Source organism: Mirounga leonina, unplaced genomic scaffold (genome assembly GCF_011800145.1).
Source record: "Mirounga leonina isolate KUSES-001 unplaced genomic scaffold, KU_Mleo_1.0 Mir_53, whole genome shotgun sequence".
Classification (NCBI taxonomy): domain Eukaryota; kingdom Metazoa; phylum Chordata; class Mammalia; order Carnivora; family Phocidae; genus Mirounga; species Mirounga leonina.
The window spans coordinates 62,997,420-63,023,218 of record NW_023270807.1 but is presented as its reverse complement, the minus strand read 5'-3'; the positions used below and the strand labels follow the sequence as shown (position 1 = coordinate 63,023,218).

The 25,799-nt window shown below is 41.6% G+C and overlaps 1 long non-coding RNA gene, 1 other non-coding gene and 1 pseudogene across 3 annotated transcripts; 2 read left to right on the top strand and 1 right to left on the bottom strand.

Annotated features, from left to right (window-relative positions):
* The first annotated feature begins 117 nt into the window (after positions 1-117).
* LOC118001560 lies at positions 118-25,799 on the top strand. Of its 2 annotated transcripts, XR_004676736.1 has the most exons (6): positions 118-283; positions 18,176-18,291; positions 18,998-19,060; positions 19,541-19,624; positions 22,433-22,562; positions 25,572-25,799. It is a non-coding gene; the product is annotated as an uncharacterized LOC118001560 (long non-coding RNA). The 2 variants fall into 2 exon arrangements; XR_004676735.1 differs by lacking the exon at positions 118-283 and having other exon boundaries at positions 18,023-18,291.
* TRNAE-CUC lies at positions 4,780-4,852 on the top strand. The gene has a single exon. It is a non-coding gene; the product is annotated as a tRNA-Glu (tRNA).
* On the bottom strand, positions 9,881-10,210 carry LOC118001559 (annotated as a pseudogene).

The following is a 25,799-nucleotide window of genomic DNA, read 5'->3' as shown; positions in this document are numbered from 1 at the left end:
CGCCGCCGCGGCGAGAGCGGGCCGGGCGGGGCTCACGGGCGCGGCGGCGGCGGCGCAGCGACCCCTGCTGGAGATGGCGCTTCGGAGGACTGCTCAGAGGACAGGCCCCAGCGGATTCGAGCCCGGAAGCCGGAGCCGTGTTTCCACGTGGCTGAAGAGAGCTTATCTTCATGCAGTGTCCTTGGATTTTCTGGGGTCACAAACCCTTTTGAACATCTTTGAGAGTTATAACGTTGCCTCCATAAAAATGTACATACCTGCCAGAACTTACTAATAAAATAAGGTAAGTTCACAACATCTTTTCAAGAATAAATTGATTAAAAGGTAACTGGGTCATAACTCTCATGCAGTAGCTGATTAGATGGCCAAATAAAAAAGCCTGAAAAGGGCGCCTGGGTGGCTCAGTTGGTTAAGCGACTGCCTTCGGCTCAGGTCATGATCCTGGAGTCGCTGGATCGAGTCCCGCATCAGGCTCCCTGCTCGGCAGGGAGTCTGCTTCTCCCTCTGACCCTCCCCCCTCTCATGTGCTCTCTCTCTCAAATAAATAAATAAAATCTTAAAAAAAAAAAAAAGTCTGAAAAGACTGCTTAGCCATGGACCTTGTGGAAACAAACCCTTTTGCAACGTAAAAAGATAAACCAGAAACCAAAGAAAGAACTTCCAAGGGACAACCTGTTTTATACATATCCACATTAATGCTTATGGGGATACATGCTGTTAAATTAAAAATAGCGATCCCCCCCTCTGTTATCAGAGCATCCTCCCTTCTCTTTCCCGTCCTCACCAGCTCTAAGTCTGCTACACATTATTTTCCACTGCTTCCTAATTGCTTCACACAGTGGCTATTTGGTTGCATTCAAACAGTAAGAAAGGGGTTACAAATTATTTCAAATGTTGAAATGATACAACTTCGTACAACTGTCAACTCAGTTTATACTGTTGACATTTTGGGTGATATACAGTTGCATTTACTTTCGGAGAAGATTACAGATAAATTGTTAAATCTGCCAGTAATAGGGGTTTATCAGTATTATTATAAACTTACAAAATTACTGTATAATTGTGCATGATTACAGGAGGAGATAAAAGAATACAAGGAAAATGGGTTACACAGACCAAACTTGGTCACTGGCCTTTAAAAAAAGAGACATTTCATTAGATGAATCAAGTTAGTTTTTAACTTAAAATGCTAATTAATATTAAAAACTGCTGTGAGATTAACAAGTAGTATGTGGGGGGCTGGGGGTACATATATTTGTGATTTGTAATTTTTTTCTTGGGCACCTGGCTGGCTCAGTTGGTAGGGCATGTGACTCTGGATCTCAGGGTCAGGTGTTCAAGCCCCATGTTGTGTGTGGAGCCCACTTACAAAAGAAAAAAAGAAGGAAACATCCCATTCTTTTTTCACCTGGGCAGGTGGTCCTGGCTGTAGTGTGTTTTGGGGGTTATAGTTTTCACAAATTCAGACCACCTAGTGGACCAAATTCCCATTTCAGTCAACAGGGCTATGCTACTTCAGATCACAAGATGAGAATTTTAATTTAGCTCAAATAATTAATCTTATGTAAAGAGATGAGTAAATCAGATGGTGCCTTTGGTTGGGGCCTGTAGATAAATTTATTTTTTTAATGCAGGAGGAGCAGCTTCACTGTCCATACTCTCAACATTGTTACAGGCTGGATTTTATTTTCTTATATTTCCTCTTACAACTTATTTACTGCTTCTTTCTTTTTTTTTTTTATTAAAATATTTTATTTATTTACTTGGAAGAGAGAAAGAGCGAGAGCACAGAGGGAGAGGGAGAAGCAGGCTCCCCACCGAGCAGGGAGCCCAATGTGGGGCTCAATCCCAGGACCCTGGGGTCATGACCTGAGCCGAAGGCAGACGCTTAACCGACTGAGCCACTCAGGCGCCCCTGCTTATTTATTTCTTTGTTTAAGTGGAGAAAGATTACCTGGAGAAGAAAGTTCCTTTCCACTGCCTCACCTTGCTTATCCCAAACCTCAAGGTTAGCTAATCACCAAAAATATTTTAAGAACAATCCATTACAAAGCCCCATCCCTCCACTCTGCACCCCATCTCCTCTCACCTTCTCAAGGAGTTTATTCTTTTGGCTCTGCTCTTTCCTGAATCATCAATTTTTCACACTCTTCCAGATCATTCCTGCCCACACACAAACAATACAAGCAAGTAACAAGTTCTAGTTATCTCACACAAATGAGATATATGAGAGATTATTTAATTTTAAAAAATTGAATAGATAAAATGTGATATTTTCTTCAGTTCACTTTATTTTTGAGATTCATTCCATTTCTTCTTTTTTTTTTTTTTTTAAAGATTTTATTTATTTATTTGACAGAGAGAGACAGCGAGAGAGGGAACACAAGCAGGGAGAGTGGGAGAGGGAGAAGCAGGCTTCCCGCGGAGCAGGGAGCCCGATGGGAGGCTCTATCCCAGGACCCCGGGATCATGACCTGAGGTCAACCAACTGAGCCACCCAGGCGCCCTGTCATCAGATTTTTAAATAGTGTCAGTCCTATGGATGGAAAATGGCACCTTGTTTTAACTTGTAAACTTTCCCTGATTGGAATAAAGATTGAGTATCTTTTTGTATAGCTGTTGATCATTCAGATTTTCTCTTCTTTGATTTGCCAGTTTATACCCTTGCCCACTTTTCTGTGTAGTTTCCTTTTCCATTCACTTGCCTTCCCGGTGAAGGTAAACACAAGTACCACCAGAACTCTAGGAACTCACTGCATGCATCATGCACAAGACCTGCAACAGAAATGGCTCCCATGGAGTTCAGCCGTGTAGTGATCCTGGTAACCGTGCTCCTGATTTGGGTTTATGAGGCCCTTGCTTAGTTGCTTGCTTGCTTTCTTTTTTTGGAATGGACTATTTTTTTAAAATTTATTTATTTATTTATTTGAGAGAGAGAGTGAGGGCTCATGAAAGAGAGTGGGGGGAGGGGCAGAAGGAGAAGCAGACTACCTGCTGAGCAGGGAGCCCGATGTGGGACTCGATCCCAGGACTCCAGAATCACGACCTGAGCCAAAGGCAGTTGCTTAACCAACTGAGCCACCCAGGTGGCCAGTATTTTTTTTTTTTTTTAGCTGAAGTACAGTTGATACACATGCTACCCTAATTTCAGGTGTATAATATAGTGATTCAACTTCTCTATACGTTATGCTGTGCTCCCCACAAATGTACCTACCATCTGTCACCATACAACACTGTCACAATACCATTGACTATATGCTGTGTGCTGTACCTTCCATCTCCTTGACTTACTCATTCCATAACTGGAAGCCTGTACCTCCCACTCCCTTTCACCCCTTTACCATAATTTATTTTTATTCTTCTGTTGATGGACTATGGCTACTTTTCTGATTTTTTGTTTTTGTTTTTACTATATTAGAAAATGTATCCATGAACCATCTTTCAAATTTATTTAAGCCAAAATTTTCAGAGGGCATCGATTTAGGAGTAAAATTACTGGAATTTTGAGTGTGCGTGTATGTTCAGCCTTATAAGATAAGCCAAACTGTTTACCAAAATGATTATTATCTGACCAAGCAGTATGTGAGGCTTTCCAGTTTGGTTCATATTCTTTTAGTAAGTGCAGCTTTACACTGTCATGCTTCTCAATTTTAATCTAGTGGGAGTGTAATGGTATCTCATTGTGCTGTTAATTTGCATTTCTCTGATTACTCATAAAGTTGAGCATCTTTTCATTTGCTTGTTGGCAGTTTTTGTTTCTTCATCTGTTTTGTCCAATTTTGTTTAATGATTTTATTTTATTTATTTTTAAAGAAGTATTTAAGAGAGAGAGAGAGAGCATGTGCGAACAGGGGGAGGAGCAGAGGGAGAGGGAGAGAAGCAGACTGTGCTGAGTGCAGAACCTGAGAAGGAGCTCAGTCTCACAACCCTGAGATCATGATCTGAGCCAAAATCAAGAGTCCGATGCTAAAACGACTGAGTCACCCAGGTGCCCCTAAAGATTTTATTTTTAAATAATCTGTACACCCAACGTGGGGCTCAAATTTACAATCCCGAGATCAGGAATCACATGCTCCTCCCAACTGAGCCAGTCAGGCACCCCAATGGCTTCTTATTTTTAATGTAATTATAGGGGAGGTGAAAAACTTCTTTCCTTCATCCTCTTATATTCAGTAACTGGGATCTTTCAAATTAAACTGACAAAAGACAGATTAACAGGAGAAAAAACCCCCAGAGTTTGTTTATGTGTGCAAAGTACATACACACAGGAGAACTGTGATGAGCAGCTCAAAGGGGTGGTTAGAATTAGGGGATCTAATACTATCTTAACAAAGGGCAATAAATTGTGGAGAAGTGGCAAGACAAAGGAAAACAGTTTAGGCTTCTAGGGGTAGTAAATTGCAGGAAGATAAATACGGGGGCAGGGGGAACTAATGGAAGAGAAGGACTATTTTAGTAACCTTTGTTATGCAGACTCAATCTCATGCAGTCTTGGGGTGATAAGAGTGTCTCTGGCAGTTCTTTTCTTCCGGGTTGGGAGAAGTAAGGGGAGCGCCTTCATAAAGGAAAATTTATACAGCCTGCTTTTAGGTAGAAAGCAGGAGGGTGGAAAGCTTTGCCTTTGCTGTTTTTCAGTTGCCTTCAGCCCCAAATAACGCTTATGCCAAAGTTGCATATTTTGGGGTCGTATACTCTGATGGCCTTCGTAATTGAATCTATCAGTCTTGTTTTCAGTGGCTAACGCATTGTAGTTTTTGTTTAAGAAATCTTTCCTGGGGCGCCTGGCTGGCTCAGTCGGTGGAGTGTGTGACTCTCGATCTCAGGGTCATGAGTTCAAGTCCCATGTTGGGCATAGAGCTTACCAAAAAATTAAAAAAATAAAAAATAAAAAAATATTTCTAAAAAAAAAGGAAAAATTTCCCAACCTTGAAAGTCATGAAGGTATCTTCTCATTTCTTTCAACAGTTCTAGAGTTTTATCCTTCATATTTAAGTCTATTCCATTTGGAACTGTTTTTTATGTGTGGTGTGAGGGAAGAATTCAATTTCATCTTTTTTTTTATCCCCCATAAGGATCACAGTTCTCTAGGTGTTCTTTCATTAGGGACCTGAATGACACCTCTGTCATATGTCAAGTATCTGTGTGTGTGTGTTGCTAAGTTCTCTGTTATATTCCATTGGTCCCTCTACCAATACTACACAGTCTTTTTTTTTTATATACAGTCTTAATAAAACAGCTGTGTGATAAGTTTTGATATTTGGCAGACCATTCCCCCCTGTACTCCCATCGCTTACTGTTAATTAAATTGAAGAGGCCATTAGACTGATGTGGGTCTAATGCCATGGTGGCCTATATGAGCAAATCTAAGTCTGTAAATGCCTCAAGGTTATGAGACCAAAATACTAAGGATGACCAATCAAAAACAGCCAAGTAGGCTTTAAGCTATAACCAGTCAATTATTTCCTTACTTTGCTTCTGCCTTTCCTCCGTAGGTCTTTCCCTGAGCTCCTGTCAGTGGAGTGCTCAAAACCACTTCCATTTTGGTGCTGTCTGATTCAAATCTGATTTCTGTTGAAATAAACTCTTAGAATTTTTAATATGCCTCAATTTATCTTTTTTATTAAAAAAAATTTTTTAAAAAGATTTTATTTATTTATTTGACAGAGAGACACACAGCGAGAGAGAGAGAGAACACAAGCAGGGGGAGTGGGAGAGGGAGAAGCAGGCTTCCCCCCTGAGCAGGGAGCCCAATGCGGGACTGGATCCCAGAACCCTGGGATCATGACCCGAGCCAAAGGCAGACGCTTAATCGACTGAGCCACCCAGGTGCCCCCCAAAAAAATTTTTAAAGATTTATTTATTTTAGAGAGAGAGAGAGAGATTGCACACACGTGCATGGGGGGAGGGGCAGAGGGAGAGAATCTCAAGCAGATTCCCCACTGAGTGCAGAGCCCAACGTGGGGCTCAACCTCAGGACCCATGAGATCACGACTTGAGCCTAGACCAAGAATCAGATGCTCAACCGACTGAGCCACCCAGGCACCCCTGCCTCAGTTTATCTTTCAACACTCCCTTATCTGACTTCTTCAATTTGCATTAGTTTAGAACTAATCAATATTTTTTATAATCTTGAGTTTTCCAATAAAATGAACATGACCTATATCTCCTTTTGTTTAGAACTTCTTTAATATTTTTCAATAATTTATCTTTTTTTTTTAAGATTTTTTTAAATTTATTTGACAGAGAGAGACACAGCGAGAGTGGGAACACAAGCAGGGGGAGTGGGAGAGGGAGAAGCAGGCTTCCCACAGAGCAGGGAGCCCGATGCGGGGCTCAATCCCAGTTTTTGCCTATACATACAATACCTTTAATAAAGTTTAATTTATAAATTAGGTACAGTAAGAGGTTAATGACAGTAACTAATAATATAATAGAATAGTTATAATAATATACTGCAATAAAAGTTATGTAAATGTGGTCTCTTTCCCTCAAAATATTTTATACTATACTCATCCTTCTTGTGTTGATGTGAGATGATACAATGCCTATGTGATGAGATGAAGTGAGGTGCGTGATATAGGCATTGTAGCATTAAGATACTACTGACCTGATGATTTGTCAGAAGGAGGATCATCTGCTTCCAGATCATGGTTAACTACAGATGACTGAAACTGTGTAATGTGAAACACCATGACTTAGGGGGAGACTATGTATTCCTGGGTACCATATATTTTTCTTGCCATTTCAGATTGTATCATTTAGTAACATTTTGAAAACTTTTTTACTGATGTAAAACTTACATAGTAAAGTGCACAAACCTTAAGTATAAGCTCAGTGACCTTGTGCATATGTATCATTCCTATAATTACCATACAGAAAAAGATATAGAGTATTTCCAACACACCAGAAGGCTCTATCATGCTTCCTTCCAGTGAACAATGCAAAAGAGAATCACTATTCTGACCTCTATTACTACACATTAGCTTTGTCTGTCTGTACCCAGTTATATTTTTTCTTTCTTTTTTTTTTTTTTTGGAGATTTTAATTTGTCAGAGAGAAAGAGAGAGAGCACAAGCAGGGGGAGCGGCAGGCAGAAGGAGAGAAGCAGGCTCCCTGCTGGGCAGGAAGCCTAATGGACGGCTTGATCCCAGGACCCTGGGATCATGACCCAAGCCAAAGGCAGACACCCAACCAGCCGAGCGACCCAGGTGTCCCCCCCCCAGTTGTATTTTCTAACCACTTCTTGTTAGTGTATAGCAATACAACTGAGTTTGGTAAGTTGAACTCTTATTCAGCCACCTTACTGTGCTCTCATTAATTATACATGAATGGTTTTATATTTCCGTAGAGTGTTTAGGACTTTCTATGTGGACAATCATATCTGTGTATGATAATAGTTTTGTTTCTATTTTTTTTAGCATTTTTTTTTTCAGTATACTTGGCACAGAATTTTATATTAGTTTCAGGTATACAACACAGTGATTCAACTTCTCTATATGTTATGCCATGCTCACCACAAGTGTAGCCACCATCTGTCACCATACAACACTATTACAATGCCATTGACTGTATCCCCTACACTGTGCCTTTTATTTCCGTGGCTTATTCATTCCATAACTGGAAGCCTGTGTCCTCCAATCCCCTTCATCCATTTTGCCCATCCTGTCACCCCCTCCCCTCTGGCAGCGATCAGTTTGTTCTCTATAAGTCTGATTCTGCCTTTTGTTTATTTATTCGTTTTTTTATTTTTTACTTATTTTTTTAAAAATATTTATTTATTTGAGAGAGACAGTGTGAGAGAGAGCACAAGCAGGGGGAGGAGGAGTAGAGGGAGAGGGAGAGGCAGACTCCCCGCTGAGCAGGGAGCCTGACTCTGGGCTCCATTCCAGGACCCTGGGATCATGACCTGAGCCCAAGGCAGATGCTTAACTGATTGAGCCACCCAGGCGCCCCTCATTTGTTTTCTTAGATTCCACATATAAGTGAAATCATATGGTGTTTGTCTTTCCATTTTTGACTTATTTCACTTAGTGTGATACCCTCTAGGTCTATCCATATTGTTGCAAATGGCATGATCTCTTCTGTTTTCTGGCTGTGTAATACTCCACTGTGTGTATGTGTATGTGTGCACGTATGTACGTGTACACACACACATATACACATACATGTACTACATCTTTCTTATCCATTTGTCTATCAGTGGACACTTGGATTGCTTCCATATCTTGGCTCTTGTAAATAATGCCACAATAGACAGGCGTGTATATATCATTTTGTATTAGTGTTTTCCTTTTTTTTTTTTTTTTTGATTTATTTGAGAGAGAGAGAATGAGCGAGAGAGAGAGAGAGAGAGAGAGAGAGAGAGCACAAGAGGGGGGAGGGTCAGAGGGAGAAGCAGACTCCCCGCCGAGCAGGGAGCCCGACGCGGGACTCGATCCCGGGACTCCAGGATCACGACCTGAGCTGAAGGCAGTCGCTTAACCAACTGAGCCACCCAGGCGCCCTGTATTAGTGTTTTCATGTTCTTTGGTAAATATCCAGTAATGGAATTATGGATCATATGGTATTACTTTTTTAATTTTTGAAGAACCTCTGTACTGTTTTCCATAGTGGCTGCACCAATTTACATTCTTGCCAACAGTGCACAAGGGTTCTTTTTCCTTCACATCCTCACCAACACTTGTGATTTCTTGGCTTTTTGATCTTAGTCATTCTAATGGGTGTAAGGGGATAACCTAATTGTGGTTTTCATTTGCATTTTCATAATGATTAGTGATACTGAGGATCTTTTCATGTGTCTAACAGCTTTTTTTTCTAATCTTTGTACTTCTTAAATCTTCTTATCTCACTGTTGGTTCAGTGCTCTGGTACAATGTTGAACAAAAGCAGTGGGAGGGTCATTTAGATTCTAAAAGGAATGCTTTTTTTTCTATTAAAAGTGATATTTGCATGAGGTGCCTGGGTGGTTCAGTCAGTTAAGCATTGGACTCTGGATTTTGACTCAGGTCATGATCTCAGGGTGGTGAGATCAAGTCATGTGTTGGGCTCAGCACTGGGTGTGGAGCCTGCTTGAGACTTGCTTTCTCTCCTTGTGTCGCTCCCCAACCCACTACCCCCCATGGCCCGCCCTGCTCTCTCTCTCTAAAAAAAAAAAAAAAAGTGATATTTGCTAAAGGTTTTGGCATACCTTCTTTTTTCCAGATTAAGAAGCACCCTTTTGGGACGCCTGGGTGGCTCAGTCGGTTAAGCGTCTGCCTTCGGCTCAGGTCATGATCCCAGGGTCCTGGGATCGAGTCCCGCATCGGGCTCCCTGCTCCGCGGGGAGCCTGCTTCTCCCTCTGCCTCTGCCTCTCTCTCTCTCTCTGTCTCTCATGAATAAATAAATAAAATCTTTAAAAAAAAAAAAAGAAGCACCCTTTTATATTTCTTTTGCTATAGAATATTTTATAGATTTTTTAAAAGATTTATTCATTTGAGAGAGAGCGCTTGCTTGAGTGGGGGCGGGGGAGGGCAGAGGGAGAGGGAGAGAGAGAATCCTCAAGCGGACTCCCTGCCAAACGGGGAGCCTGACACAGGGCTTGATCCCAGGACCCCAAGATCATGACCAATGTGAGCCAAAATCAAGTTGGATGCCCAACTGACTGAACCACCCAGGTGCCCCTAGAATATTATAGATTTTAATCATGAATGAATTTTGAGTTGTTTTTTTTTTTTAGACGAACTCATTTATTTGGCACGTTAAATTAGGCAAAGAAAAATATATGCAACTGCATAAAAAGAACCACATTCTCATACTATTTGAACATACAGCAGTGGTCAAAAATAATGAACTGTGGAATGGATCCCAGGATTTAATGCAGAAAACACCCTGTACAGAAAAACTTCAGGCTTTTAACTTCACTGAATCCAGGACTAAACATGCTTCCTTATATTCCTCAGTTTCTTCCAAGTCTTTTTCACTCTCTAATAACTGCAGAAGATCGGTTTATGCTGCTTCCAACCTGCGCTGGCAATCTGGGATCATCATCTGAGACTCTTGCAGGATCTCTGTCTGCTTTTTAATGGCATAATTTTCACCATCTTCAGCTTTCGTTTTTTTTATCTTTTCTTCTTGTTGTTTTGCTTCTTTCTCATACATCATTTTTTCTTTGACCAATCGCTTCACCACACCAGTTTTGATCTTGATCTGCCTCATGCAAGGATCAGCCATGATCCCTCAAGCGCCGCAGGAAGGACTGAATTTTGAGTTTTATCAAAACCATTTCTTTTTTTTTTTTAAGATTTTATTTATTTTATTTTTTATTTTTTTAAGATTTTATTTATCGGAGAGAGAGAGAGACAGAGGCAGGCAGAGGGAGAAGCAGGCTCCTTGCTCAGCAAGGAGCCCGATGTGGGACTCAATCCCAGGACCCTGGGATCATGACCTGAGCTGAAGGCAGACGCTTAACCGACTGAGCCACCCAGGCGTCCCTAAGATTTTATTTTTTAAAGTAATCTCTACACCCAGCATGGGGCTCACATTCACAACCCTGAGATTGAATCCCATACTCCACCAACTGAGCCAGCCAGGTGTCCCTCAAACACCATTTCTGCATGTATTTGAGAAGATCACATGGTTTTTCTCCTTTAATATGTTGTGATTGTGTTCATGGGTTTTTTTAAAAAAGACTTTATTTATTTATTTGAGAGAGAGTATGCATGAGGAGAGGGGCAGAGGGGGAGGGCAAAAAAGGGAAAGAATCTCAAGAAGACTCCCTGCTGAGTGTGGAGCCGATGTTGGGGTCATGGGATTGACCCCAAGATCATAACCTGAGTCGAAATCAAGAGTCAGTCAACTGACTGAGCCACCCAGGCACCCCTGGATTTTCTAATATTAAACCATTCTCGTATAAACCCAGCTTGGCCATTAAAAAAAATTCTCTTATGAAATTTATAATTAAAGTAGGTTTCTTGGAGCACCTGGCTGGCTCAGTCAGTGGAGCGTGTGTGACTCTTGATCTTGGGGTTGTGAGTTCAAACCCCATGTTGGGTGTGGAAATTACCTAAAAATAAAATATAAAAAATAATAATAATAAATAAAATGGGGTTTTGTTTTGTTTGTTTTTAGATTTTATTTGAGAGAGAGTGCGAGCGTGCACAAGTGGAGGGGGAGGGAGAGAGACAAGCAGACTGCACTGAGCATGTAATGAAGGATAGTTGGAAGAAAGGCAAACTACCCTTAAAAGGATTTTACACCATCCTTGGAGGAGCCCTGGAAGGGCTTTAATCAGATTAAAAATCCCTAGACTTAGAAACAACAGTGGCAACCCTCTCGGGTCCCCTCCCTCTTTGGGAGCTTTGTATTCTATCACTCAATAAACTTTACTATTGCTCAATAAACTTTGCTTTGCAGCCCACCACTCTCTGTCTGGTCTACCTCTTCATTCTTCAAAGTGGCATGACCAAGAACAGTGAGCACTTAAAGGAGAAGAAATCCTGTAAAACATGGAGCCCAATGTGGGGCTTGATTCCAGGACCCTGAGATAATGACCCGAGTGGAAACCAAGAGTCAGACACTAAACTGATTGAGCCACCTAGGCACCCATAAATTATTATCTTTTTAAAATAGGACTACCCAAACTTTCTATTTCTTCTTGAATTAGTTTTAAGTTAAATTTTCCATGAATTATTTCATTACGTTTCCCAATTAAATAGCATAAAATTGTTTATAATATTTTATCTTTTAAAATATTAGTGTATTTGTTTCCATCTTATTTTTTTCTTTTCCTGAATCCATTTTTTTTCCCAGAGGTTGTCAGTTTTAATAGTGTTTTTAAATACCCAACTTTTGGCTTTTAAAAAATCCCTTTGATGATATACATGTTTTCCAGTTAATGGATTTATTTTTTTCTTTATCACTTCCTTCCTTCCTTTTACTTTCTTTCAGTTTATTTTGTTGTATTTTTTCTAATTTCTTTAGATGCTTAGCTCAACAACTTTTAGCCTCTCTTATTTTCTCATGCAAGCATTTAAAGGTATTACGTTTTCCTCTAAGGACTAGTTTAACTGTATCCCACAAGTATTTTCAGAAATAACATTCTTTGGACCACAGTTGGGATTACTGGTCTAGATTGATTTATGGCAAATAAACTAAATTTGTTGAACGCTAACTAAATATCTAAATATAGATTCCTATGGCAATCACCTTAGGATACGAAAAACCTGTAGCAGATGCTGCTGGCTTCTTTCCTTCTACCCATAACAAAGTAAATCTATTGCATAGTTATGACTCGTTCCCTCAGAGTTGCATAAACCTAATAATGTTCACTGTTAAAAGGATCTTAGAGTCAATAGGGATGACAACGCCAATAACATACAAGGAAGCAAGTGATCCAAAACATGAAACAATGAGAAATACTCTCAGCACCCCCCGCACAAATATATTTAAGTACCAACAATTCTATTGGGGGACATGACAGTTTTTAAAAATAAATGTGCTTTTTATTTGTTCAGTACACTAGCCTGAAGGACAAACCAAAAATTATAACTTTAAAGATTTTTATTTATTTATTTATTTATTTGAGAGAGAGAGAATGAGAGACAGAGAGCATGAGAGGGAGGAGGGTCAGAGGGAGAAGCAGACTCCCCACCGAGCAGGGAGCCCAATGCGGGACTCGATCCCGGGACTCCAGGATTATGACCTGAGCCAAAGGCAGTCGCTTAACCAACTGAGCCACCCAGGCGCCCCTAAGATACTACTCTTAAGTGGACCCAGAAGTATATTGTGGGTCCCAATTTTTAGAGCACTGTTCAAAAATGTGACGTTTGTGCTAAAAGCCATCCTAAGACTGGCCCCCACCAGCTCTGAAAGGTATACAACTTAGAGGTACCGAACTTGGAGAAAACCAGCAGGTAGACTTTACTATTATGCCAAAAACAACAGGTAATTTTCAATATTTCTTAGTATTTGTAGACACCTTTACAAATTGTATTGAAGCTTTTCCATGCCATTCAGAGAAGGCCTCAGAAGTTGTCAAAAACACTTAAAAAAAAGATTTATGTATTTATTTGAGAGAGAAATTGAGAGATTGAGAGAACGAGTGGGAGGAGGAGCAGAGGGAGAAGCAGATTTCCTGCAGAGCAGGGAGCCCGATGTGGGGCTCCATCCCAGGACCCTGGGACCATGACCTGAACTGAAGGCAGACGCTTAACCGACTGAGCCACCCAGGCGCCCCCCCAAAATTATAACTTACTAGTAAAATGAAAAGGAAAAGTTCTTTGGCCAGGGATATCCTCTGTTCTTTGAACCATGTGTTTTGGAATAACCTCAGGGGCAGCTTTTCATGTTTTGTGTAATTATGTTCAAGCTCTGAATCTATAATTTGTTCTAATTTTCCATGAATGCTCCCTTGCCACCATTTATTCTCTGCTCTCCCACAATTTACTAAGATCTATATTGTTTGCATATTGTATAGGTAACTAGGAACCTTTAGAGAATCTTTTGTCATTATTCTTAAAATGACCAGGGGGAATGAAGGAGGACTGTATTTATTTATATATCATGTGTAATTTTTTAATCTTTTAAAATATGTGTATTTTTAATTTTTTTTTTAAGATTTTATTTATTTATTTGACAGAGAGAGGGAGAGAGCACAGCAGGGGGAGCTGCAAGCAGAGGGAGAGGGAGAAGTAGGCTCCCCGTCTGAGCAGAGAGCCCGACATGGTGCTTGATCCTAGGACCCTGGGATCATGACCTGAGCTGAAGGCAGATGCTTAAACAACTGAGCCGCCCAGGCACCCCTAAAATTTTATTTTTAAATAAACATTGTATTTAAAGTGTACAACACACAGAAATAAAGTGTACAAGACAATAATGTAATATACATATACATGGTGAAATGATTGCTATAGTCAAGCTAATTAACATATCATCTCCTCACATGGTTACTATTTCTGTGTGTGTGATGATAGCACCTGAAATCTACTCTTGCATCGAATTTCCATTATTCAGTATAGTATTATTAACTATAGCCATCATGCTGTACATTAGCTTTGGAGACTCACTCATTGTACATAACTGCAGCTTTGCTCCCAGTCTCGCCCTATTTCCCACCTTCCTGCTCCTGGTCACTACTGTTATACTCTCTGCTTCTGTGTATTTGACTTTTTTAGATTCCAAATATAAGTGAGATCATGCATTTTTTTTCCTTCAGTGTCTGGTTTATTTCATTTAGTATAATGCCCTCCAGGTTCATCCGTGTTGTTGCAAATGGCAGATATTATCTGTGTATTTATATTAGGTGAACCATATGAGATTGCTGATATTTGATAATTTTTAACCTACAAAGATAGCAATTTCATATGGCTCAATCCAATATAATTAGAGCTTGAATAGAAGCAGATCTTATGGCCTGGTCATAAAAACTCCTTTTTCTGCTAAGGGAGAAAAAAATTTGGAAAAAATAAAAGCCACTGTAAGTAGTTGTGTCATATGTTAGTAACCTTAAAATTCACTGCTACTAACTAAATGTTGAACTTTTGATAAGCCATTGATGTTTGATGGAGACAGGGCAGGGGACACCTTTGCTTTGAGTCTAGAGTCAAGGTCAGTGGTGTTTCCAATGCTTTGGCGCACTATTAGATAGGCTTTGTTTTCATTTTAACATCTGAGGGAAAATGACTGATAAGGGGAGTCAGAGGCAGAGCTGAAAGGATCAATATCACAAAGAACCAAGCTAAATTCACTTCCTCACTGTCGGGTGGCTTTAATTGTCGTACAAAGAAACAAGGCTGTTGCTGTTTGAAGAATTTCAAACTCAGATGTTCCAGAATGTAAGCTTGTAATGCTGTTAATGCCATCTGTCCCCTAGAACAGATTTCTTGTTGAGTTGTAGGGCTCTCTCCTCCTCTGGCATCACGTGATTCCAGAATCTGGTCTTCATTCCCTTGTGTTTCAATAAGCCACACCACCTTCTTAGAAATTATGGATCTGGGCGCACCTGGGTGGTTCAGTTGGTTGAGCGTCTGACCTCGGCTCAGGTCATGATCTCAGGCTCCACGCTCAGTGGGGAGTCTGCTTGTCCCTCTCCCTCTGCTTCTCCTGCCCCACCCCCCGCTTGTGCTCTCTCTCAAATAAATAAAATCTAAAAAAAAAAAAATTATGGATCTGATTTTTTCCATAATGAAGAAATGCTATCCCTATCTTTCCTTTACATAACACATGAATCTCTTTTTTTAACTCTGAAAAGCAGGACCAAGAGCTTTGCTTAATTTGAGAACAAGGTCAGAAAATGAGATCCAGTGAAACAGATGATTGTAGTTATCAACATAACATGCATAAAATTGGCCATTGGTAGAAACAAAGTGGCCTAAGAACTTGGTTTCTAAGTATATGTTAAGAGATGTGTACGTTTGGACAATTACCTAACCTGACTGTGTCTCAGTTTCTGGATATGTAAAAGATAGATAATAATAGTGCCTACCTCAAACAATTATCATGAGGATTAAAGATAATCTGTACAAGGCTGCAAGATTTAGCAAATAAAAATACAGAGAGCCCAATTAAGTTACAATTTCAGATGAACGACCAATACTTTTTTAGTATAAGTATGTCCAAATATTGCATGGGATATATGCATTCAAATTAACTGTGGGGCATCTGGGTGGCTCAGTCAGTTGAGCTTCCAACTCTTGGTTTCGGCTTAGGTCACGATCTCAGGGTTGTGAGATAGAGGCCTACATTGGGCTCCTTGCTCAGCGAGGAGTCTGTTTGTCCGTCTCCCTCCCCTTCTGTGCCTCCCCCGCCCACCCCACCCCCCGCCCCTCTCCCCACTCACGCTCACATACACATTCTCTCAAATAAATAAATCTAAAGAGAGAGAGAGCACAAGCAGGGGAAGGGGCACAGGGAGAGGGAAAGAATGTCAAGCAGACTCCCCACTGAGCACAGAGCCCTATGCAGGGCTTGATCTCACCATCCTGAGATCATAACCTGAGCTGAAATCAAGAGTTGGACGCGTAACTGACTGAGCCACCCAGGTGCCCCATAAATAAATAAAATCTTTTTAAAAAGTTGGTGTAGGGCACCTGGGTAGCTCAGTTGGTTAAGCGACTGCCTTTGGCTCAGGTCATGATCCCAGAGTCCCAGGATCGAGTCCCACATCAGGCTCCCCACTCAGTGGGAGTCTGCTTCTCCCCCACCCTCATGTGCTCTCTCTCTCACTCTCTCAAATAAATAAAATCTAAAAAAAATGGTGTATATTAAAAAAAATTTTTTAACTGTGCAATGTACACATTAGGGTACCTGACACAAATAAATAGCTATTTTCCATGTCTCCATCAAGGCTATGGTGAAAGTGGGAAGGCACTCACAAATCTCAACTAGCAGACTAAATTGTCACAATATAAGATAAATAATGGTTTGCTAGCTGGCTGTTTACCTTTCTACCCCCTCCCAGATGTGAACTCCAAGAGGGTGATAACCATATTTTGTTTCTCTTTTCCCACCTTTACCATCTAATATCTAGCATAGTGTTTTGCACATAGCAGGGGCAGGATAGATGCTTATTAGAAAGAAATTCAGGTAAGAACCTGGATAAAAATTTGGCCATGTCTTCAACACTGGCTGGCTGGTCAACACAAATATTCCCGTCCAGTGAGAGAAGCTAGGGGCATGAAGCTGGTTGTCAGGATCCATTGAAATCTTCCAGTTCCAGTTCACTTTATCTTGATTCCATTTTTACCCAGCAACAGATATCTTGAGGCTGTTTCTCAACTAGTATTTCCTCTTGGGAATTGTATATGCTGGCCACACAAGTATTCCATTCTTGTCAATAATCTTCCTCAAGACAAATGAATAAATGGATGAACAGAAAACAACAGAGTTCTCTAGAATGGATTCTTGATTCTTGGATTCAAATCTTGGTTCTACTACTTATTAGCAGTGTGACTTTGGCCCTATCATTTGACCTCACACCTCAGTCTCCTTAACTGTCAAATGGGAATAAAAGTATAGCTATCTTAAAGGATGCCAAAAATTAAGAGTTAATATATGTGAAGTCTTTAGGACAGTGCATGGCATGTGGTAAGTAACGTATAAATGTTAGCAAAAAGAAAGAAAGAAAAAGAAAAGATGAGCTCCAGATTTTTGCTCACACACAAGGTGTCTAACACCCTTCAGTGAACTGGACAGTTTTGTCATCCTTCCTGATGGCTTGTCTGTGGAAGTGTGAACTTTCTCTTGTGCATGGCCAAGGCAGACCTTTGTCAAAAGCCCTTACACATTTATGAATTTTCTTCTTTCTTTGACAGGCGTCCTGCTGGGGGGCTGTGACCCTTTGAAGAGAAGGCAGTCCCTCTGTGCATAGGAGTGCTCTTGGCCACCATGCTTTCCAGCCAAGGGTGCTGCCCATGGGACTGAATCGATGGAAAGACCTTCCAGAGATTCATACCCACCGGATGCCACCCGCATACATTCTGCATTGCTGCGCTTGGGTCTGGGCACAAGGGGGTGGGGGAGCGGACAGTGGGGAAACATAAAACTAAGCCCCGTCTGTCAGCGTGCACACACACTTAAACATCTTTTCATTTTGAGGAACTGACTCGAACCCTGTATGGAACTGCACGAAAAGCAGCTGGAGGCTGAAGCCGTGACTTGGAGCTGTGGTTCTCAAAGTGTGATAGCAGGATTGTTATCTGCATTAGCATCACTGAGGGACTTAGAAATGCACAATCTAGGCTCCTGCCCCAGACCTAGTAAATTAGAAACTCTGGAGCAGAGCCCAGTCATCTTTTAACAAGCCTTCCGGGGTGATCGTGATACTCAGTCAAATTTGAGAAGTTCAGGCCTAGCCTAGAGCTACAGCAGCTGTCCGCCCCCCCGCCCCCCCCCCGCCCCCCCGCCACAATTTCTCTCCAACCCATGTTGTCTGTCCTCAGGGGGTTGGTGGTGTGGTCATTGTTCCCCTCCCCGCGCCCCCTCCGTCCCTTGTAAGAAAAAGCTGTTTGGGTCTTTCCAAGCTATTGTGGTCACGTGAGCCCTGTTGTCTCAGAGAACCTGGGGAGGGATACGGCGTTTCCTTTCCTTGGAGATGAGCGATTGCAAAATGCTTTCTTTCTGCAGGTGAAAATTAGATAATCAGGCTTAGTAAACCTGATTACAAGCACAGCAGGATTTACAAAGCTTCACTCTCTCCAGGCACAAAAAAAGCCTCAGGGAAAGAAGCTGAGTGGCTTATCCCTGATGAAGGAAGTGACCCCAGACCACTCCGAATGAAGAATTGAAAGGGCTTGAAGATGCATTGCTGTGCGCCAGTGAGACCTTTTTCCATTCTTCTGTAAGATTTAGCATCTAGGATTTCCCCCAGAGGCGTTAGGTGTTTTCTGCATGATCCTCTGACTCAGAGATTGGAGTGAACCTATCATCTATAACTCTCTGGAGGAAACCCCTGCACCCACGTGGATGGGCGCATAAGCATTTGTCTGCCCTCCCACTTTGGGAAGGGGTGAGGTGGGGGGTGCTCCCTTCAGCTGCCCCTCCAGAGGGCTTGCTGTGGCAGAAAGAGAACTGAGCCCAGAGGTGTACATTCATGGAGCTTTGAGCTGTCTTTCTTCTATCCTCTAGTTCCTCTTGTTGGGTTTACAGGTAACTAAAATGAGACACAGAAAGGTTAATCAGCTTGTCAGTGGCTGATTTTTGTTTTTATACAGAAAAGTGATAATGAGGTAGAACTTCCCTACTATCTTGTGGGTTAATGATTGTCTAAAGCTACCAGCCACATGTAGTTCTCTTAAATCAATTAAAATATAAAATTCAGTTCCTCATTTGCACTTACCACTTTTCAGGGGCTCAATAGCTGCATGTGGCTAGTGGCTACCATATCAGAAAGGGCAAAATCAGAATATTTCCGTCACTGCAGAATGCTCTATTGGATGCACTGGTCTAAAGTGAGTGTTGTCATATCGTAAGTTGACATGTGTCATACATAAGTCATTTGAATCATCCACTTGTTTCCTTTAGTCTCAAAGATATTGCCACGAAAAAGAGGGTAACACTCAGTCCTCCAGCAGGCTGAACTAAAACGTAAGTAAGATACACTCGGGTGCTCAGATCTGTACCTCTGAAACAAATAATGCAATGTATGTTAAGAAGAAAAAAAGAGGAGGAAGAAGGTAGCGGGAGGGGAAGAATGAAGCGGGGGAAATCGGAGGGGTAGACGAACCATGAGAGACGATGGACTCTGAAAACAAACTGAGGGTTCTAGAGGGGAGGGGGGTGGGAGGATGGGTTGGCCTGGTGGTGGGTATTGAGGAGGGCACATTCTGCATGGAGCACTGGGTGTTGTGCACAAACAACGAATCATGGAACACTTCATCTAAAACTAATGATGTAATGTATGGGGATTAACATAAGAATAAAAAAAAAAAGATACACTCGGGTGTAAGAAAGATACACACTAGCTGTTTACCTGTCTGTTGTTTACAGGTCACTGTTTGGTATATAGTACCTGTGTATATTTGTTCACTCAATTATTCTCTCAGTCAGTATGCCTCTATTATATAGGTGCTCGGATATTGCCCTGCCCACAAGAAGCTGCTACTGTCCAGAGGAGACAGACAAAAGGACAGATCGTTGTAATGCAACATGGTATGTTTTAATATGTATAATGATATGAAGGGCTTTAAGGAAGCAGAAAGAGGAAATAAACATGCTGGGCCCAGCAGAATTTGCTAAGACTTCTCAGAGAGGGTGATATTTGAGCTGAGGCTTGAAGGATGGGTAGGAGTTTGCTAGTGGACTTAAGGCACCCAGCCACAGGAAAGCATGTGCAAAAGCACAGAGGCATGAAATGGCTGCTGCATGGGGCCGGGTGGGCACAGGTGGGGCCTGCTTCCTCACAAGTTGGAGCTTTGCCCTCTAGGCATTAGCAGGTATTTCAGGCAGTCTCCTTTGTACAGCCTTACTGTAGTAAATCCTAGTAAGGCTGATGGGTGTGGGCCTGTGGCCAGCTCAGCCGGTGGAGCATGTGACTCTTGATCTCGGGATCGTGAGCTCGAGCCCCACGTTGGGCACAGAGTTTACTTAAAAAAAAAAAAAAGGCTAGTGGGTCATGTAGCTGAAGGTATCAAGGTCCGTTATGTGCTTTGCACTGGGCCTACACATGGTGAGTGCCCAACACTTCTTGATTCCTGTTCTTTCCCTTGCATGTTTGCTCCCATTTTCTATTAATAAGTTCTTACCTGCCTTTCCATGGTGTTTCTAAGTCTCTAGAAATGACTGATTGTTTATTTCCCTGCCTTTTTTTTTTTTAATTTATTTGAGAGAGAGAGAGAGAGAGAGAAACAGCATGAGAGGGGAGAGGGTCAGAGGGAGAAGCAGGCTCCCTGACGAGCTGGGGGCCCGATGTGGGACTCAATCCCAGGACCCCAGGATCACGACCTGAGCGGAAGGCAGTCGCTCAACCAACTGAGCCACCCAGGCGCCCCCCCCGCCTTTTTTTTAAGAGAGGGAGAGAGAGAGAGAGAGAAAGAGAGAGAATCTTAACCAGGCTCCACCCATCATGGAGCCTGACATGGGGCTAGATCTTACAACCCTGAGATCATGACCTGAGCTGAAATCAAGGGTTGGACCCTTAACCAACTGAGCCACCCAGGTGCCCCACATTTCCCTGGCTATTAAGTCTAACAAGATCTTACCCTCCTATCTATTATGGGCTCATTGATATGGGCCTTTCAACAACAGTTAAAATGTCTACTTCAATTTATCTGCTTTCCTTCTCTTGCTAAGTTTTTCTCTTTCCTTTATGATATATGACCTTCCTGTATATAACTTTACAAAGGATGTCTCTGGTGTATCTATTATTGTCCATGACATCCTATCATAAGACAGCATTATAAATGGAGAATTTACAAGAATAACTTCATTTTTAAAAGGGCATCTGTTATATCTGAATGACTGCAGGGATTTCCATTTGAGTAAATGTGCCAGGCATATACTGCTCTTAATTCTGATGAATTAATAATAGGCACCTAATTCATCCTAGGTCACTAACATACAGGGCCAGCATACAAATGGAGGTACATTCCAAGTGTCTAAGTATTTAAAAACTATAAATCAAGCTAACAACTAAAATAAAATTTGCTTTATCTTTCCACATAAAGCCTCATAATGACAAAAATAAAACATACTTAAGGCAATAGCTTTTATATGCAGAAAGTTGGTGAAATATGACTAAATCTAATGATATTGCACATGTCTGAATGTCCTTTTGATGGGCTACTGATTTTTGGGAAGACCAAAAAAGACACATAATTTATAAATGTTTCTGTTAATCTGTTTTTCTTACTTTTACTTTAGCAAAATCACTATGTTATCAAGATTTTTGGCAATGATCTGAAGGATTAAAAAAGAAATATAATTGTGTTCAAATACTGTTTGAATAGATTTACATTCAAGTATATATTAAAATAAATACAAAACAGAAAAATTAACTTTTTGGAATAGATATATTAAATAATATTTTCTTCAAAAAATTTTCAAAATTACTAAGAAGTAAAGAACAAATTATTAACCAATATCAACATTTTAATAAAAATAAATTTGAGGGCGCCTGGGTGGCTCAGTTGGTTAAGCGACTGCCTTCGGCTCAGGTCATGATCCCGGAGTCCTGGAATCCAGTCCCACATCGGGCCCCCGGCTCAGCGGGGAGCCTGCTTCTCCCTCTGACCCTCCCCCCTCTCATGCTGTTTCTCTCTCTCTCTCTCTCAAATAAATAAATAAATAAAATCTTTAAAAAATATAAATCTGACATTTTATTTATTTATGTATGTATGTATGTATTTATTTTTTAAAGATTTTATTTATTTGACAGAGAGAGACACAGCGAGAGAGGGAACACAAGCAGGGGGAGTGGGAGAGGGAGAAGCAGGCTTCCGGTGGAGCAGAGAGCCCGATGTGGGGCCCGATCCCAGGACTCTGGGATCATGACCTGAGCTGAGGGCGGATGCTTAATGACTGAGCCACCCAGGCACCCCTTTATTTATTTTATCTTGAGAGAGAGAGTGCACCTGTGCCCGCCAGTGGGAGGAAGGGCAGAGGGGGAGGGAGAGGGACAAACAGATTACACTGGGCATGGAGCCCTACGTGGGCTCAACCTCATGACCCTGACATCACCACCAGAACCAAAACCAAGAGTCAGTTGCTCAACCGACTGAGCCACCCACATGCCCCATAAATCTGACATTTTAGATATATTTTTTAAAAATTTAGTTAAATGCTGTTGAATAGTTTAGTAAAAACAAAGCACTTTAAACTCTTGTGTTTGGTGTCCAGTATAAGAAATTGGTATCATGCTTCATGCCCGTTACAGCACATTTATGAGTATGCAAACTTGTATTTAATATCGCAAGATGTTCCTTAGTAGTTATGGTCAATTGTGTTGAATACCACCCTAAGTCATGAGAACCTCCAGAACCACAAATTAGAACATGAAGAGAAGCAAGGAAATGGGCCTTCAGCCTCCTGGGAAATTACAGTCTGTCATGCAAGAACCTCCTGCACTCACAGTATCTCAGAGGAAGGATTGGTAAGTTACTTTGTTTTGTTTTTCTCTAACCTAAGTGTTTGTGCCACTCACGTGCTTCCCACAACCCACTAACTGTCCTGGCATTTGTACTCAGGTGCCTTTTGTCTCGAGTACGAAGGGTGAGAGATGTTGGAGAAGCATCTTCCGGGGGCTTGACCAGTGTTGGTCACAGAGGAGATGCATCCTGGTAGCCCAGGTGGTAAGGCACAGGCCAGGAACCCCCCTAATCGGGGTCTAAGGGCAGGCCTAGATATGTCTACACCTTGTGTCTTGGTCGGTTTGGGTTGTTATAACAGAATATGATAGACTAAGTGGCTTATAAACAACAAATTTATTTTTCACACTTTTGTTGGCAGGGAAGTTCAGGATCAAGGCAACAGCAGATTCAGGTGTCTAGTGAGGACTGCTTTCTAATATATAGACAGCCCTCTCACTGAGCCCTCTATTACATGGTAGAGGGGTGAGAGAGCTCTGTGGAATCTCTCTTATAAGGAAACTAATCCCTCATCTCCTGATTACCTCCCAAAGGCCCTGCCTCCAAATGCCATCAAATTGGGGATTAGGTTTCAGTTTATGGAAGAATGACAGAATATTCCACCCCAAAATATGCCTCTTGGGCATAAGAATTATTTTGAGGTGATTAAGAAACAGCAGACATAGGAGAAGCTCAGAAAATGGAGTAGAAATTAAACTTTTGTAAGGGAAATTTACATTTATATGGGAAATCCCAGTGGTAAGGATATCTCCTTCTGCACCAGGAAGAGAAGGTTGTCTCGAAATCACAAGAGACTGTGACCAATGGAGAAGGTGCCTACCTGAAACTGGCCTCCCCAACACCCTTTCTTTTCTCTTTCTTCTTCTTCTCCTCCTTTTTTAAAAAGTTTATTTATTTGAGAGCGAGAGAGAGCGAGAGAGTGAGCATGAGCAGGGTGAGAGGCAGAGGGAGAAGCAGACTCCCGCTGAGCAGGGAGCCTGATGCGGGGCTCGATCCTAGGACCCTGGGATCATGACCTGAGCGGAAGGCAGACACCTAACCGACTGAGCCACCTATGCACCCCATCTGCCTTTTTTTTTTCCTTTTAAGTTTAGCTGAAGATGGTATTTAAGCCTGAATTCTAAGCCACCTCGAGAGTTAGATTTTTCCCTGGGTGTCTCCCATGTGTACACGGAGTATACATGTTAAAAAAAAACACTTCTTTTTGTTTTTCTCTTGTTAATCTGTCTTTTGTTACAAGGGCTCTAGGCAAGAACTTAGAAAGATATTTTTCCTCTCCTACAATATGAATTTTGAGGGAGACACATTCAGTCTGTAACCCCCTGGGCTGGAATTTTATTTATTACAAATATATTACCTCAGATCTAGGTGATAAATGAAACCTTAGCCTCTTAGAATTGTTTGTAAAAGATGAGTGAGTGGGGGAGAATGGTGTCATGTCATGATACTCTGTATCACACGATTTTTTAAATGATGTTACTCTTGGGCACCTGGGTGGCTCAGTCGGTTAGGCGCCTGCCTTCGGCTCAGGTCATGATCCCGGGGTCCTGGGATCGAGCCCCGCGTCGGTCTCCCTGCTCGGCGGGGAGCCTGCTTCTCCCTCTCCCTCTGTCTGCCGCTGTTCCTGCTTGTGCTCTCTCTCTATCTCTGTTAAATAGATAAATAATAAAAAAAAAATCCTTAAAATAAAAAAAATAAAATGATGTTACTCTTTCTACTACAGGAATTTAATGGAGGACATTTTTGTAAGTACACTGTCCTTGCCACTATGACACATAAAATCAAATTAGGCACTATCATTTCTCCACCCTGGTTCCAATATATATTTTATGAATCTTATATTTCATCTGACTGTGAGTCACAGATGTAGATTTAGGACATAATTTTCGTACTACCAGTTATGGTCACCGGGGAAACATGACTTGGGAGCCTCTTTGTTCCACTTCAGCAGGACTGGGGATGTCCCTAGAGTCTTGCTCTGAAATGGCGGGAGTAGGGGTGGGGTGTACCTCAGGTCACCGGAGGCAGACTAATGGAAGTACCTCCCTTCCCAGAGTCAAGATAATTTTTTTTGGATCTAGAAGGGGAAAATAACTCTGATTAATTCATGTCTACATATATGATTATGTACACTGAGAAGATTAAACCACCTCTTTCAAATTCACAGGGTCCACTTATTATGTGGAAACAACTCTGACTTGGGCATTGCTTGCCTTTGATGTCTCTGGCTTCTGCTCTGGGGAATTACTCCAGCCCCTGGTGAGGCTGACTAGCCCGTGGCCCAGCACTTAACATTTGCTATTAATAGGATGAATTGAAGCTAAAGGAGTAATATTCCGAGAGAAACTTTGAGGAGGCAGTTGGGGAGATGGGATAGGAAATTTCAGCAAAATGTCAGGATGAGTTTGGGGCTGCCTTTAAGTGACAAGGGGAAGGCACAAGAACAGATGCATGAATGTATCATGTGAACAGCTGAAGCAAGTGCACATTTGCATATATGATTTATGTTTGAACTGAGTGCTGTGTAGCACAGAAAGAGCAGGGAGGAGTTGGAGTGAGCCCATTGGCTTGCAAGAGGGATACTCAGGCTTTCGTAAAGAAACAGTCCATCTGCAGACTCCTCTTTGAACTGCCAGCTCACACTCAGGGGAGTTACAAGATCAATTGAGGCACATTAAAATTATGAAGCATTTATTTAAGCAAACATCCATTCCAGTTGGGCAACACCAGACAGGAAGTGATTAGGAGAACTCCACTGATAGGAGCTAGGGGCAAGACTTTCATAGAACAGATGTGGAAGCAAAGCAAGGAAATTATTTGATTGGCTACAGCTTAAGCAGTTGCCTTATTTGGGAAAGGCTTGTTGGCTATTTGTGATTGGTTGTCTTTAGATTTCAATTTCATAACCTTGAAGCATTTCTAGGCTTAGGTTTGGTTTCGGTTTGCTCATGTAGGCCACCAAGATATTAGAGCCACCTCACTTTAATGACCTCCTTGTTTAATTAATTTAACAGGGAACAGATCCTCTTCACACAGTGGTTGAGTGGGAAACTGGAGAATTTCTCGGAAAATACTCCCATCTTCCACCCTCCTTTGCGCCTCCTGCTCTGGTAAAATGTCATGCAAGGAAAGGACTGAGTCTTTGTGTTGACTGGCTAAAGTGGTCTCCTGCTAGAAACTGAGGGGAAAAGTGTACAATTACTTACCAAGATATCTTCCTGGGAGCCCACTGGTATTATGGT